Below are 13,735 nucleotides of genomic sequence, written 5' to 3'. Positions count from 1 at the left end.
ACATAAAAGATTTTCTGTCAAACGGAACGGCGACCATCAGGATAGGGGAGGAGAAGTCGGACCCTGTCGAGTTCGGCGATAGGGGCACCCCTCAGGGATCGGTCTTGTCAACCCTGCCCTTCAATCTAGCCCTGCTGCCCCTGCCTGATCTACTCAAGCAAATCGAAGGCGTAGACCACGCGTTCTACACCGACGATATTACGGTGTGGTCGGCCCGAGCCCGATCCGATGCCTGGATGGAGGAAGTCTTGCAGCGGGCGGCAACGACCGTGCCCGAGTACACAAAGTCTTGCGGACTGAGCTGCGCTCCCCACAAATCAGAGCTGCTCATTATCCAACCGGGAAAAACCAAGAAGGAGCTGCCGCCGAACGTGATTATCACGACCGCCGGAACGACCATCAAGCCAACACAGCAGATTAGGATCCTCGGCCTACTACTTCAGAGTGACGGAGAGGCACAGGCCGCCATCACAAAGATCAATACTACAACCGAACAGATCCTTGGTATGCTTCGGAGATATCCGAAAGAAACCGAGGTGTTAAAGAGGACAATGCCATGCGCCTGGTACGCGCGTTCGTCGTATCGCGGGCAACCTACTCCGCCCCGTATCTCCAGCTGACGAAGGCGAATAGGGACACCCTAAACACGATGCTTCGTAAGGCAACGAAACAAGCACTGGGCATGCCCATATACACGTCCACGCAAAAACTGCTAGACATGGGCGCCCACAACACGGTGGAGGAGCTCATCGGAGCCCACCCCTCTAATTAGAGAATCCGGCTCAGTCACACGGAACACGGACGAGCCGTCCTACGCATGATAGGATGGCAGATCGAGCCAGTACCCATCAAGACGGCCCTTCCGGAAGGGCCGTCTTGGAAAACTGGAAAACGATAATTGGAAAACGATAATTCAGACAAAACTCCTTCCCCGGAACATGACGCCGGGCAAGGACGACGAGGCGCACCGCGCGAGCCCAAACCCTAGCCCGGAAGCTGGAAGAGAACCCCAGGGTCCTCTACGCGGACGCCTCGCTCCGAGAACACAGCGACCGTGCAGCGGTGGTGGTTACATCAAAAGACAGGCTGTTCCTGAAGACAACAGACCCCGCAGTTGCCGAAGAAGCGGTCGTGGCCCTCGCACTCGCACAGCCGAGCGTGGACACCGTAGTCACCGACTCCAAGACAGCCTACAGAAGCTTCCGCAGGGGGGTAATCTCCTCCGCGACCCGAGCCATTCTAGCCAAGCACAAGCCTCCGGCAAGAGCCATAGAGCTCATGTGGGTCCCGGCTCAATCGCAGGTAGCAGGCAACACCATCGCCGACTACCATGCCCGAGAAATGTCAATCCGGGCCGAGCACGAGCCGGAAGAGCTACCGCACCCGGTTACCAGCTTTCGGGACATTACCCGGATGTACCGAGAAGAAAGGTGCAGACTGCCAGAACCGCACCCCAAACTCACCAGGCAACAACAGACGATCCTGCGTCGAGCGCAGGCGGGATCGCTTGCGCACCCCGTACTGATGAACCGCATGTACCCTGCGGAATACGATATGCTCTGTCCTTTTTGCAGAAGAGAAAAAGGCACCCTGCCGCACGTCTTGGCAGAGTGCACAGAACTCAAGACCTCCCTCCTACCCTTCCCACCAATACCCCCAATCCCCAACCTCTTGAGCGATGGGAGACCTTGTTATCCAGCCCCACCCTACCGATTCAGCTCGCACTGACGGATAGGGGCCAGATGCTGGAAACGTATGGGTCCCGTAACTAGGGAACCACCGCTGGTGCCTGCGTTCACCACCGATTTATTTCGGGCCCAGTAAATGTTGCTTCATCATCATCATACCGTCTTGATCAGGGAACCGAACTTTTCTAGGTTGAAAAGGGTATTTTGTGCCACGTTGATCAAAACCGGTACACCCGTCTTCAACTCAAGGATACTTACTTGTTCATCCGCCGTTATACATGCTGTAACGGTATGGAACATAAGCCAATAATCCCACGTGTGTGCCAACCATTTGAGTTCCTTCCAACAGAGTAAATTTCCTAAGACCTAGTTATGTGGAAGTCCACGAGTCAACCGATGCGTTGGATTTTATTTTCCGGGACAGTGTTCCAGTGCGATGGATCGGGTTGTTGGTTGGATTCTAGCGACTCTGTTAGAAATAAACTGGTTTCACTTGAATACGGAGCTTGTCAACCCTCATTTACCTAACTACCAGAAAACTGGAGGAATTATACTAATCCATCAGCAGGGAGACGTTAACGAATTGAAAAATTATAACCCCGTCAGTTTCCTTTCAGTATTGCATAAAACATTCATTAAGATAATTTTCAATTGCATACGGGCAACCCTCGACTTCAGTCAACCAAGAGAACAGGTTGGCTTCAGGAAGGGATATTCTCCAATGAATATCATCCATTTCATCAACAAGGTAATTGAGAAATCTGCAGAGTGCAATGAACCTCTCTATATGAATTTCATGGAATGCGAAAATGCAGTTGATTCAGTAGAGATACCAGCAGTCATAGAGGCGTTAGGTAATCAAGGAGTACATGAGGGATACGTGAATATTTTGGGAAATATCTACAAAGATGCCACAGCAACCTTGGTTCTCTAGAAGAAAAGCAGAAATTTAGCTATCAAGAAAGGGGTCAGGCAAAGCGACACAATCTCTCCAATGCTATTCACTGCATGCTTTGAACAAGTATTCAAGTTATTAAACTGAGAAGGCTTAGGAGTTAGGATCAAAAGCGAATATCTCGGCAACCTTCGATTTGCAGATGTCATTGGGGACTAATTACAACACGTGATTGAGGACCTTAACAGACAAAGCGAAGAGCGGGGTTGAAGATTATTATGCACCAAAGATAATTTTATATAGCCTGGCAACGGAACAAGAGTTCAGGATCGCCAGTGAGCCTCTAGAGTCTGTAAAGGAGTGCGTTTATCTAGGTCGATTACTCACAGGGGACCCTAATCATGAGAATAAAATTTACAGAAGACTAAAAATGAGTTGGAGTGCATACGGCAGACATTGTCAGAACCTGACTGAGAGCTTACCGCTATCATTGAAAAGAAAGGTGTACAATCACTGCATTCTACCGGTGCTAACATATGGGGCAGAAACATGGAGTTTGACAAAGAAGCTCGAGAACAAGTTAAGGATCACGCAAGGAGCGATAGAACGAAAAATATCGGGCCTAAAGTTAAGACAGGAAGAAAGTGGTGCGGATCGGAGAGCAAACGGGTATCAGCGGCGAGAATTAGGAGTGGTGCCCTCTCGCGTGTGACGTCACGGCCAGGACGCCGCTCGCTCCGTCTCGCTCGGCGGCCGCGCGCGCTCGTTCCCTTCGTGTATGCTTGAGGCATGGGTGGCTCGTGCCGCACTTATTTAAGGCTATGTCGGCTTCTTTCTGCTGCCATGCCTGAAACACAGTTCCTTCTCCTAAAGCACGTGATTCAATAAAATTTGGGACATGGATATCGCAAGCTATGTAGCGTTGAACGAGGCTACTGGTTTGACAATGTATATATGCGCCGTGTCTGTCCATAAGTTTTGCGTAAAAAGAATGTCCTCAAATTCAATACGCGAAGTTGTGTACGCTGCTTGGCTAAACACTTACCATTCCCTTAGAATTTAGCTATGAAAGACATTGCATTTTACATGAAAGAAAAATCTTGGTAATTGGCGCCAGCATGTTATCCGTGTTAGAAAGACATTGCTCAGCGAAGCTGTCATCATGACTCTTATTACTCTGGTGAGTTGTTCTAGCCAAATATGGCCATTTATTAATATGTAAAAGAAAGAGTTAGGCGCCCATCTTGCATGAAAAAGTTTGCTGCTAGTTTCACGCCTCTCTGAAACAGGCCTCCAAAAAACGAATCGCTCTTGGCTGCTAACACGACGGCGCGTCATGTAGAGTATTTACATAGTTAATTCACAAATACCATAGTAGCAATCACCTGAGAGAAAAGTTTCATTGTTAAGATCGAGAGCCAATCAGTTGCAAGCGATGAAATGTTTCATAGTGGCCCTCAGTAGCCTTTATCGACAATATGGTACACCCATCACGCAACGGTAGCAACCGACTGTCGGTATGGCGAGGCACGCTTTGTTCGTGAAACCCATCAGTTCACTACAATGTCGAATCGAAACCATTAGGCATGTTTTTACAGCTTCAATTGGAATGGCTAAAATATTCTCGAGCTACTACAGCGCAGCTTAGATTGCCCAGAAAAGCAAAATTCAAGCACTTTCTGTCTCACTATGTCTCGATCCAGCGTTAATTGTGCAAACGGAGAACTATTCGCTTAGTCAGTACATAAAAGAGAACCTCGCCCAACTGCACGCAAAATAAAGTCTGCTCCAATCCAATCGCAAACATTCATAAAGAAAACACCACAAGACTTACATATATATTCACTTGATTTTTGACCCTCCACAGGGGAATTATATCTTCAATATGTCCCATTTTACTAATGATTGACGCTTCGACTTCTTTCTGGCTGCAGCATGCGGTCCAACAGGCATATTTCACAAAAAATTTAGGCCGAGCAGCCTGTGTCAGTTCGCCAAACAAATTCGTCATGCATATTCCTCAAGTAACATGCACCAGTAAATTTCTCAAGGGAGTTGAACGTGTAGCACAGAAAAGGGAACATATATTGGTACATTCCTTTTTGTATTCTGTAAATAGACGACCGCACGCCAAGTTTCATCCTAGACGCCAGCGCTCGTTTCTCCCCTGGCGGAGCGATTTCATCTCCAACGGGTGTAGGTTTCCGTCGCCGCTTCCCTTCGCGGTCGCGCCCCGCGTTCAGTTCGCGCTCCGCGCGAAACGTCTCTTGTTTGCGACGGCGCCTCTTCGGATGACCTGAAATTATTATTGTGTTGTTAACTGTCACGACAGCAATGTAAACATGAAAGGGTTGATGCCTCCAGTGAAATTCTGCCGATTCACAAGAAAATGGTACGAAAGAAGCAGACGACAGACATGGATTACTGCGGTGCGCCGAGCGAAGTAAACAACTGGCAAACGAAGCGAGCTCGTTCATTGATCACTCCTGAGTGTATGACAGTTTCTATATGTAATCCAGGTGAATTTAATAATTACTCGGTACATAATCCTTTTATTCATATAAAAACTTTAAGTTCAACGAGCGCTTGTCCTGTCTTCTTTCTCGTGTTTCGTTTGTGTGTGCGCTGCCCAAGAATGGAAACCACGTCTGTTGTATGCGCTAGCAGTGGCCGAAGTTCACGCGTACCGAGAAATGGAATATGTGCATGATGCATTGAACATGACCGTAGTTCATTCCCGCTTAACCACTGCACCGATCGATCGGGTTACTGGTCGATACATACCCGCGTCTTGGTCGCGCCGGCATTGCTGAAGCAGGAATGATTAATAATACATTCAACTTCCGTCTCTTGAGTACGGTTAAAAAATGGCCAAGCTGTCTACATTGCTGCCTCTATTCCATATTGTAGGGGACGTACTAGTTAAATTTGTGTGCGCATGTCGTACTTGTGCTATGCAGCGATATATCTTGTTTATTTCCGCACAGTGTCGATAGAAGTCCGTTGTCGCCATCAGAGACAACACGGATTTGTAGCAAACATAATGTGAGAAACTGCAAAAATGACTTTAGCTCGTTGGTGCCGTATGTATGTGCCGCATCGTATGTGCTGATGATTTTTCCGGTGGCACATACGATGTCGTTTCCAATTACCTGCTCAGCGTCACTTACATGGTTAAGCAGACGCTGCCCTTTCGCCGCATTGCAGCCATAAAAATAATCGTCAAGCGTACCGATCTTCTTAAAGGCAAATATAGCGTGTGCAGTTTGTTTCACACTAAGGGGAAAACTCGGAACGTATTGCATCGCGATGCAGCAAGCAATGGAGTCGTGCGGCGGCAGCAGCTTGAGCAGGCGCACACGCTTGAGGGGCGGTGTCGTGATCTGCGTCGTCTGCTACGGCGGCGCGCGCTGGCCGCATTTTCGGGAAGCGTGGTACTGTCTGGGGCAGTGCACCGATTTCATCGGTACTGCGGGAACTGAGCTGATATTCTTTACTAAACGTTGTGCGTCGCCAAACTATCATCCTTCATTGGCGATAATGGAGTTCCACAAACTTTTTTTGACAACATAGTTCATGTGTTCTTTCGAAAGGCCGGAGTACTGATCGTGTGCACCTATATTTCTTCACTGTGTGTGCTACCGTAATGAGCAGCGACAAAACGCACCAAGATGTGCGCGCAACGTGCTCAGTCATTGTTTGACTCGAAAGGAAAACAAAGCACTCAACAATGGGAGTCGAACACGATGAAACAAACGGACGCGATTAAATGAAAGTTTTAGGTTCAGACATTGAGCTGGAAGTGATTTTTCTCGACAATCATTCGCTACACCAGACAGACCCTGCCCGCCGGTGGGGAATTGGACACGTCACGCTTGGAACTTCAGTTAGTATCTCGTCATGTCCGCAGAGGCAGCGATGACAGCGCTCATCCTGGAAGGCAGTGAAGTGTAGAATGACTTGATCAGGGATGTGTTCATTCGCAGCACGTCTCAGTCGCTGACGATGGTGGATCGAAGCCTATCCTCGGGCGACTGATAGAGGGGATGTTGCGCCAGCGATACTTTCAACGAGCCCCAGACATTTTAAATGATGTTGGCGCCCAGGGATTGAGGCGGCCGCTCCAAGAGAGTGACTGCGCGCTCTTCTAGCAGTTCTTGCACAGCACGAGCAGTGTGGATCGGCGACCTATCGCGTTAGAATATACAGTCGCCTTCCAGAAATAGGCCGTCAAGAATGTATGGAATCAGTACGTCGTCTATGACTGCCCTGCAGCGATGAACTTACATTGGAGGCGTATCAGTGGGCGCCGCGCAACGCTTAGCAAATACCGGCTCATTTCAAATAGTAACGATGTGATCGGCGCCCTGCGCCTGACAGTAGAATGTTTCCCGACAATGCGGCCAGCGCGCGCCGCCGTAGCAGACGACGCCGTTCAAGATCCCGCCCCTCGAGCATCTGCGCGAGCTGCCGCCGCCACCAGACTCAAGCGCTCGCCGCAACGCGATGCATTGCGCTTCGAGTTTTCCCCTAAATGTGAAACAGACTGTACACCGCCCTTCGAAGGAAATGTCCACGCGCACACACGTAGGCACACACCGCGCGCGGCACGAAACGTGCCCAAACACGCGCAGTGCAGGAGGAAATCAAGGCGGCGCGAACGAGAGATGGGAGAGGGGTACCACCCGCTAATAGAATTTTGCTTCGCATGCGGCGCTCTCAACGCCGGCGCAGCAGCGCCGCTCTCGGTGCCGTTCTTGTCTATAGACGTAAGTCTTCATTAGCTTTACTTCAAATTGCCGCCACTTAAAATAAACACGTGAAGAACCGTCTAGTTTTAAGACGCAGTCAAAGAAGCAAGTTGTACTTGTAGAACCTAACTGCAGTATTAGTTAAGTCATCGTGTTACCGCTGAGCGTTTCTGTGAAGAAACGCAAAAATTCGATATTACACCATGAACTACTCGTCGTGAGCAAACCAGTTTTAGCGGATTGTAACTGTTGTAGAAGTCATATATAGCCAGCGTCTGTGATATACTTGATACACCGCTGCAGTTATGGTATCATAAATGGATTCTTATTTTCTATATTTTTGCGGTTGTCGATTGAAAAACCCGCAATGGGCTGGTCTGCGATCCTTTGGCTGGCACTGTAGCGTTGCCTTCGAGAGCTGCATGGTCGTCTAAGAAATAAGCTCCTTGAATAAATTTTCGCAAATGAAGACGTCGTAAAAGTATATTTGAAACGACCGCCATAAGTATACAAGCAAAGAGAACGAGGGGGCGCAAACGAAAACACCGCCGAAAGCGCCCGGACACCGCCCGAACTGTAGCAGACGACAGGCGCGAGTCCTTGCCCTGACGTCACGCGAGCGGCGCTCGCAGTGCCCCTGTAGTTAGTTCTCAGGGCTAACAGCTATTATTGTAATTGACACTAAGAGAAAAAATGTAGTTGGGCACGCCATGTAATGCGTAGGATGGATAACTGGTGGGCCTTTACAGGTACAGAATGGTTGGTAAAAGAAGGGCAGCGCAGTCGAGCAGGGCAAAAACTAGGTTGGGTGATCAAATTAGGACATTTGCAGGCGAAAGTTAGAATCAGTTGGCGCAGGACAGGTGTAATTGAGATCGCAGGCAGTGGCGTTCGCCCTGTAGCTGACATAAATATATGATGATGATAATGAAGACGGCGCTTCGAATCCAGCAAAGTGTGACTGTTGACTCCGTTCAGGTGTACTCCTTTGTTTCCCAGTTTCTAGATGAAAGAGCCTCCCACAAGAACTTGAGCACTCTAGCAGCTAAAGCAGCGATGATCATTTCCAACCGTGGTATGGAAATCCATTTGATCGGGGCAGCTCTGCGTTTTGAACTCAATAGCTGAGTGCCAGTACTGCAGTCTCCTTCCTGGACCATGAGGTATGCCACATCGCCATATGCACTCGCACTGGCGCCAACAAAGACGTTAAACTGGTAGCTCCCAGACTGCGTCGATGTCACTTTCAGCTCGCACCTGGTTAGTGAAACCTTTTTAGGTCCTTTACATTCTTCGCACCAAGCTTCCCATCCATTGCGTAATGCTGCAGGCATGGCTTCTTCGCACGTAGTTCCATGTTCCCAAAGTCTCTGGAATAGGAATTTGATTCTCATAAGAAATGGGAATAGCCACCCCGAAGCATCGAAGAGCCTGGCTGTTGTCTGAAACACAAAGCGCATCTGGCTTTCTTATCTTCAAGAAACTTCAGCGCGGACTCAATGTTAATGTGAAGCTTTATGGTATGAGCGTTCCACAACAAATCTAGGACCTTTGTGGTAACTGCTGCCGCAATTTGATCCAAACCTGGTAGAATGTGTCGATGAAGTCCGTGGTCATTTTTTGCCCATTTCTCAAGCTTCATTCCCTCTCTACTGAGGATATTTTCGAATATCCGAAAAGCTTCTTGTGAAGATGAAACTCGAGTGACAAGATCATCGACATGGAAGTTCCGTGATAGTTGTTTCCTAGTAGGTTGCTCAGCTGGGTTAACACGCTTGATGTAGCACTGCACAGTCGCACTCAAAGAAAATGGGCTTGCTTTCATGACAGAAGGAAGGGGACGATGAGCACAAGGTGAAAGCAGGAGCCAACGCTTCGACAAGTGTCTTCTTCAAGGCGACATATGCTTTCCTCGCCACAGTATATACAGGTGGGATTCTTCTAAAGGGGATAGGGCGTAAGGCGGGTGGGTGGTACGGCAACGAGCGAAGGTGCGTTAGCGGCGAGGGTGTCGAATTGAAAATAAAGGAGTGTTGTGCACAAGGCCAGGAACACGGCCGTCTGTCAATCACGAGTCAACGCCCGTGTGTCAGCCGGCATGTCAACGGCGTGCACAGCAGCCCTCTATTACCTGTTTCGAGTGGTGGTCATGGGATATCGTGTCCCTAAAAGAGATTATAGAAGGAGCGGCAGAAACCACCGTTAGTGAGAAAAATATAATAAAAGAATAGAAAATATTGAAATGTACTAAATGAATAAATAAAACGAATGCAACGGAAAAAAGAAGAAAGAAAACACTAAGAAACCAAACTAAGCGTTGATGCCTATAGCTTAAAATGCTATGCTTAATTTCAAGCTAAGTTTCAAGACGCATGGCACGCATGGGATACTACATAGCCGAAGACACTTACCTGACAGCAGAACAATAAGGAAACATGTTCCTCTTTTAGGTATGATTTTCCAAATATGTGAGGTAAACAAGACACGAAAGGTTTAGCAGACCATTAACCCTACTACAACGCGCACTATGAGTCTGATTAAAGATCTCGGTGAGAGAGTCTCTGACGTCGAATACACTAATACATTTGACACTAAATTTTCTTCCGTCTTTACTGGAGAACTTTTTTCCGTTCTTGTTGGCATTAAGTAGTACGATTGAATGGACGGCGCCTGTTCTCCCAATTTCTCCTGGTGGAATTTCACAGAAAAAATAAAGCTTTCTTGATCAACTGGTGTCGATGAATTAATCCTAGCTGTTAAACAATACCAGGCATACCCATTACCTTTTATCTGTGTTTTCTTCTTTTCAATTTAATTCATTTTTTATATTTTTCCAGAAATAATGGGTTCCGTAAAAGGTCAAGAGCTAAAAGCTGTCTCGACAGCTTGACTAGGCCCATGACCCCCTCTACAAGGCAGTATTGGTTTACCGCAACAGGTAGTGTCCATATTAAATGACATCAGGAATTGCGAAGAAAATTTAGTTATACAGTGGCATAGGTACAATTAATTAATAAGTCAACAGCATATGATTTGAAAATGTGTTTGCAATAGCCTTATCTATAGTTGTGAACACATGACAATACAAACAAAAGCAGTTAAGACACCAGAATATAAAGAAAGATTGTCAGTCCCTCTTTCCAGGCAACTGGAAAGTGGGGAACGTCTCTCCTGTCTACGAATCAACTGAAAAAATATTCACCACTGATCTACCAACCCATACCAGCAACAAGCGTTCCATGCAAAATTATGGTGCATGTTTGCTATTCGCCGATCCCAAATTTTGTCGATTGAAATAACTTCTTTCAACAATCTCAGCATGACTTGCATAAAGAATTTTCATGTGAGACACACCTGGGGGGGGGGGGCATCGTTTTTTTTATGACTTTTCTATTAATATCGACACTAACCTACAGACTGATGCTATTTTTCTGGATTATGCAAAAGCGTGTGAGAAAGCACTCCATCAGCGACTAATGTTAACACTGTCCCGGTTAAACTTAGCCCCCAATAAGTTTGCCTGGAAAGAGAAATTTTGGCAACTTGCATTAGTACTTCTTAACAACCACTGTTTCAATCCTCTCCCTTAACATCCGGTGTTTCCCAAGGTTCTGTTCTCGGTCCTCTGCTTTGCGTAATATATATTAAAGACTTGCCTTTACAGTTGTCTTGCCAAATCCGCATGTTAGTGACTGAATGGTAGATTACGTAATTGTCTGCTAAGACTTCCGACCAAGCTGCACTCCAGCATAATCATGACCCCGTTCAAGAATGGAGTGACCAGTAGTTAATTCCCCTAATTCATTGACCCACAGTAAAACATCCTTTATTTTTAGCTTTAACATTGCTAATCATTTTCTTACGGATAAAATACCCATTCGACCGAAACTAGCATATGAGTCAGCCATATAGGAACCCGCCCCAAACAAGCCTCATCAATGAACTTGAAACTGTACAAAATCGTGCCACACGTTTCATGCAGATCTCATACTCATTTGACAACAGTGTTTCAGCCTTGGAAATGGTATCTGGCTTACAGCCAATTTCTTTTCGTCACCGAATAACACCTTCTCTTTCTTTACAGCGAAGCAGTATGTGTCTAGGTTTTGAAGAAAAATGTGTCCACGCGCAAGAGCCGTGTAGAATGGAAAAAAATTTATAGTGGCCGGTCTAACTGTTTCCGCATGATATCAGTTGCGGCGGTCGCTCTGAATGTTATCGTCTTATCGACCATGTTATGACGCATGACCTTCATGGTCATATGTAAAACGTGGGATCGCGGCACTCCTTCGCTCCCATTGGAGGATCGAAAAGTATAATAAAACGCAATATAGTGTGCTCACCAATCGTCGACTTAAACGTCGCACTAGCGCGTCCCGACGGCAAGTGGATTGTATCTTTCCTGTCGGAATGGTCTGTAATTGAGTGCTACACGGACGTCAATGTGCCGACCACGCGTCACCAGCCGTCTACAGATTTAACCTTCGGCAAGAACGTGCCTATCATTGCAGTACAACTGATCGCGGCATACCACAGCGACCACAAAGCTATAGTCACTGCGGTAACGAATGAGACAAAATAAAGACGATAACAACCACGAAGTTACGTGTATGTGCTTTTGTTGAATCAATATAGGAAGAACCATATAAATCAATATAGCTGTCAATATAGTCTTCCCAATACAGCTTCATCCTTCATCAGATAATGGAAGGGCACTAATTTTTTTTTTCGCAATTTTTTCTATTCCTCGCTTAGTAACGCCACTTGCATCATGCCGCTCACATACATATCTCTTCCCACTGGCCATGCACAGCCAATTTTCCGCCCCTGCGATCGAACTGTTACTTTTTCAACATCTTCTTATCCCGTGCTGCCAGACTAGAACGACCTTCCTCACAATACCGGCGCTATCTCGCTTGTCCATTATTACTTACTGAAAATAAGTCTCAGTATGCTTCCAACTGACACCACGTTGCAATAGGTTTGCTTTGTTTCGATGTTTCCATCCCTCGTACACCCCCTTGTGGGGCCTTTCAGGAAATAAAAATGAAATAAAAGGAAAATAGCGATGACATTCTCATAGGGCCAGTCCGCAGCCTGAATGCCGGCAATGGCCTTCGCCGCCTGTCCACTGAGAAGGTTCTTCAACTAGTGAAAGCATCCGATGTTCGTCAGACCCTGGTTATCGTGGATACCATGCTTAAACATGTCCGCGGAGGCCACTCCCATTGCGATGGGTTTTCCTTTGGAGCGAAGCATTTCGAGTCAGGAAGGCGAGAGCCGGAGACCAAGCCTTATTGAATAGCCGAGGACACGACTTCTTGCAGCTGTACTTGCCTCCGAGACGTCATTAAGTAAAACACTTTTGCTCAATGTTATTGGCACCTGAAGCTGCTTCACGCGGTGGCACAGTAACCGCGTGGAGTGGCATACATATCTGACCAGCGCCGTGAGACATGTATGTGGGCGGCATGATGTAAGGTGTGTTATTATGTCACAGTAACTGAAGCGTTGTCTTCATAGACTTCCACAAAGACGTAGCTTTCCGTGACTAGACCATCCGTGATGGATCCCTAGAGCTTGTCGCGGACCGCCCGCAGTCCATCGTTGCAAGTCTTCAGCTTCAGTCGTTCGCTCGGCCTTGATCCGCTTCATGCTCCCTGTGGCGAAATCTTTTCCTCGGTCTTGATCGTTAAGATGACGGAGTATCGGTTTGTAGGGTGCCAGAAAATGCGAAGAAGGGATACTCGCCGTGAGAGAGGGCGGAAAGCGGTTTTATTCTTCACAGCGCAGGTCAGTCGCGTCGTGTTGGTTGCAGGCGGATCTGGGCTTGCAAGAATTTCTAGGAACTGCTCGCTCCCGTCCCGCCTTTCAGCAGAGTTAGAAAAATTTGCAATTTATCGGCATGACGTTCAAATCATCCTCATTCAAAACGCAATGCAAGACGGGCGAGAAGAACGTAAGCCGTAGCTTGTGACCCATCCAGCGTGCAATGCTGCGCCGTGTTCCCATTTGCACGACACAACGCCCAGAAGTGGCTCAGGTAAATGTTACCAATCAAAATGTCAGTCTACATCACCTAAGAAAGTCAGTAGAAGTCGGGACATCTGCCACCTGAGTGTCCGTGTCCTTTCGAAAAAAAAAAAAACCGTCGTCTCATAAGCATGTGGGGCGCCTCGACACTGAAGCACTTGTAGCAAGCGCCGACACCGTGCGGAGACGTGATAGAGCAGGGTTGTTCATTTCCTTCGTCACACAGGACGGGTGATATGGTGACTACGCACAAATACTGAAAATGACTGGCGGTGGCGTGTTTTAGATGTCGGGGTCGGAGCCTTATTTGTTGGTCTAACGTCTTATGCATTCCGAGCAAGTCCGTCAACCACCCTCGCTCCCTGCTG

The 13,735-nt window shown here is 47.4% G+C and overlaps 1 long non-coding RNA gene across 1 annotated transcript in view; it reads left to right on the top strand.

Moving 5' to 3' along the window:
- LOC135903443 (uncharacterized) overlaps nucleotides 1–13,735 on the top strand; it is a 33,866-nt gene that overhangs the window by 14,972 nt on the left and 5,159 nt on the right. The gene's annotated exons all lie outside the window — the stretch shown is intronic.

Source organism: Dermacentor albipictus, chromosome 2, assembly GCF_038994185.2.
Source record: "Dermacentor albipictus isolate Rhodes 1998 colony chromosome 2, USDA_Dalb.pri_finalv2, whole genome shotgun sequence".
In the NCBI taxonomy this organism is placed as follows: domain Eukaryota; kingdom Metazoa; phylum Arthropoda; class Arachnida; order Ixodida; family Ixodidae; genus Dermacentor; species Dermacentor albipictus.
Note: the sequence above shows the minus strand (reverse complement) of the source record. Positions and strands in the feature narration are given on the sequence as shown.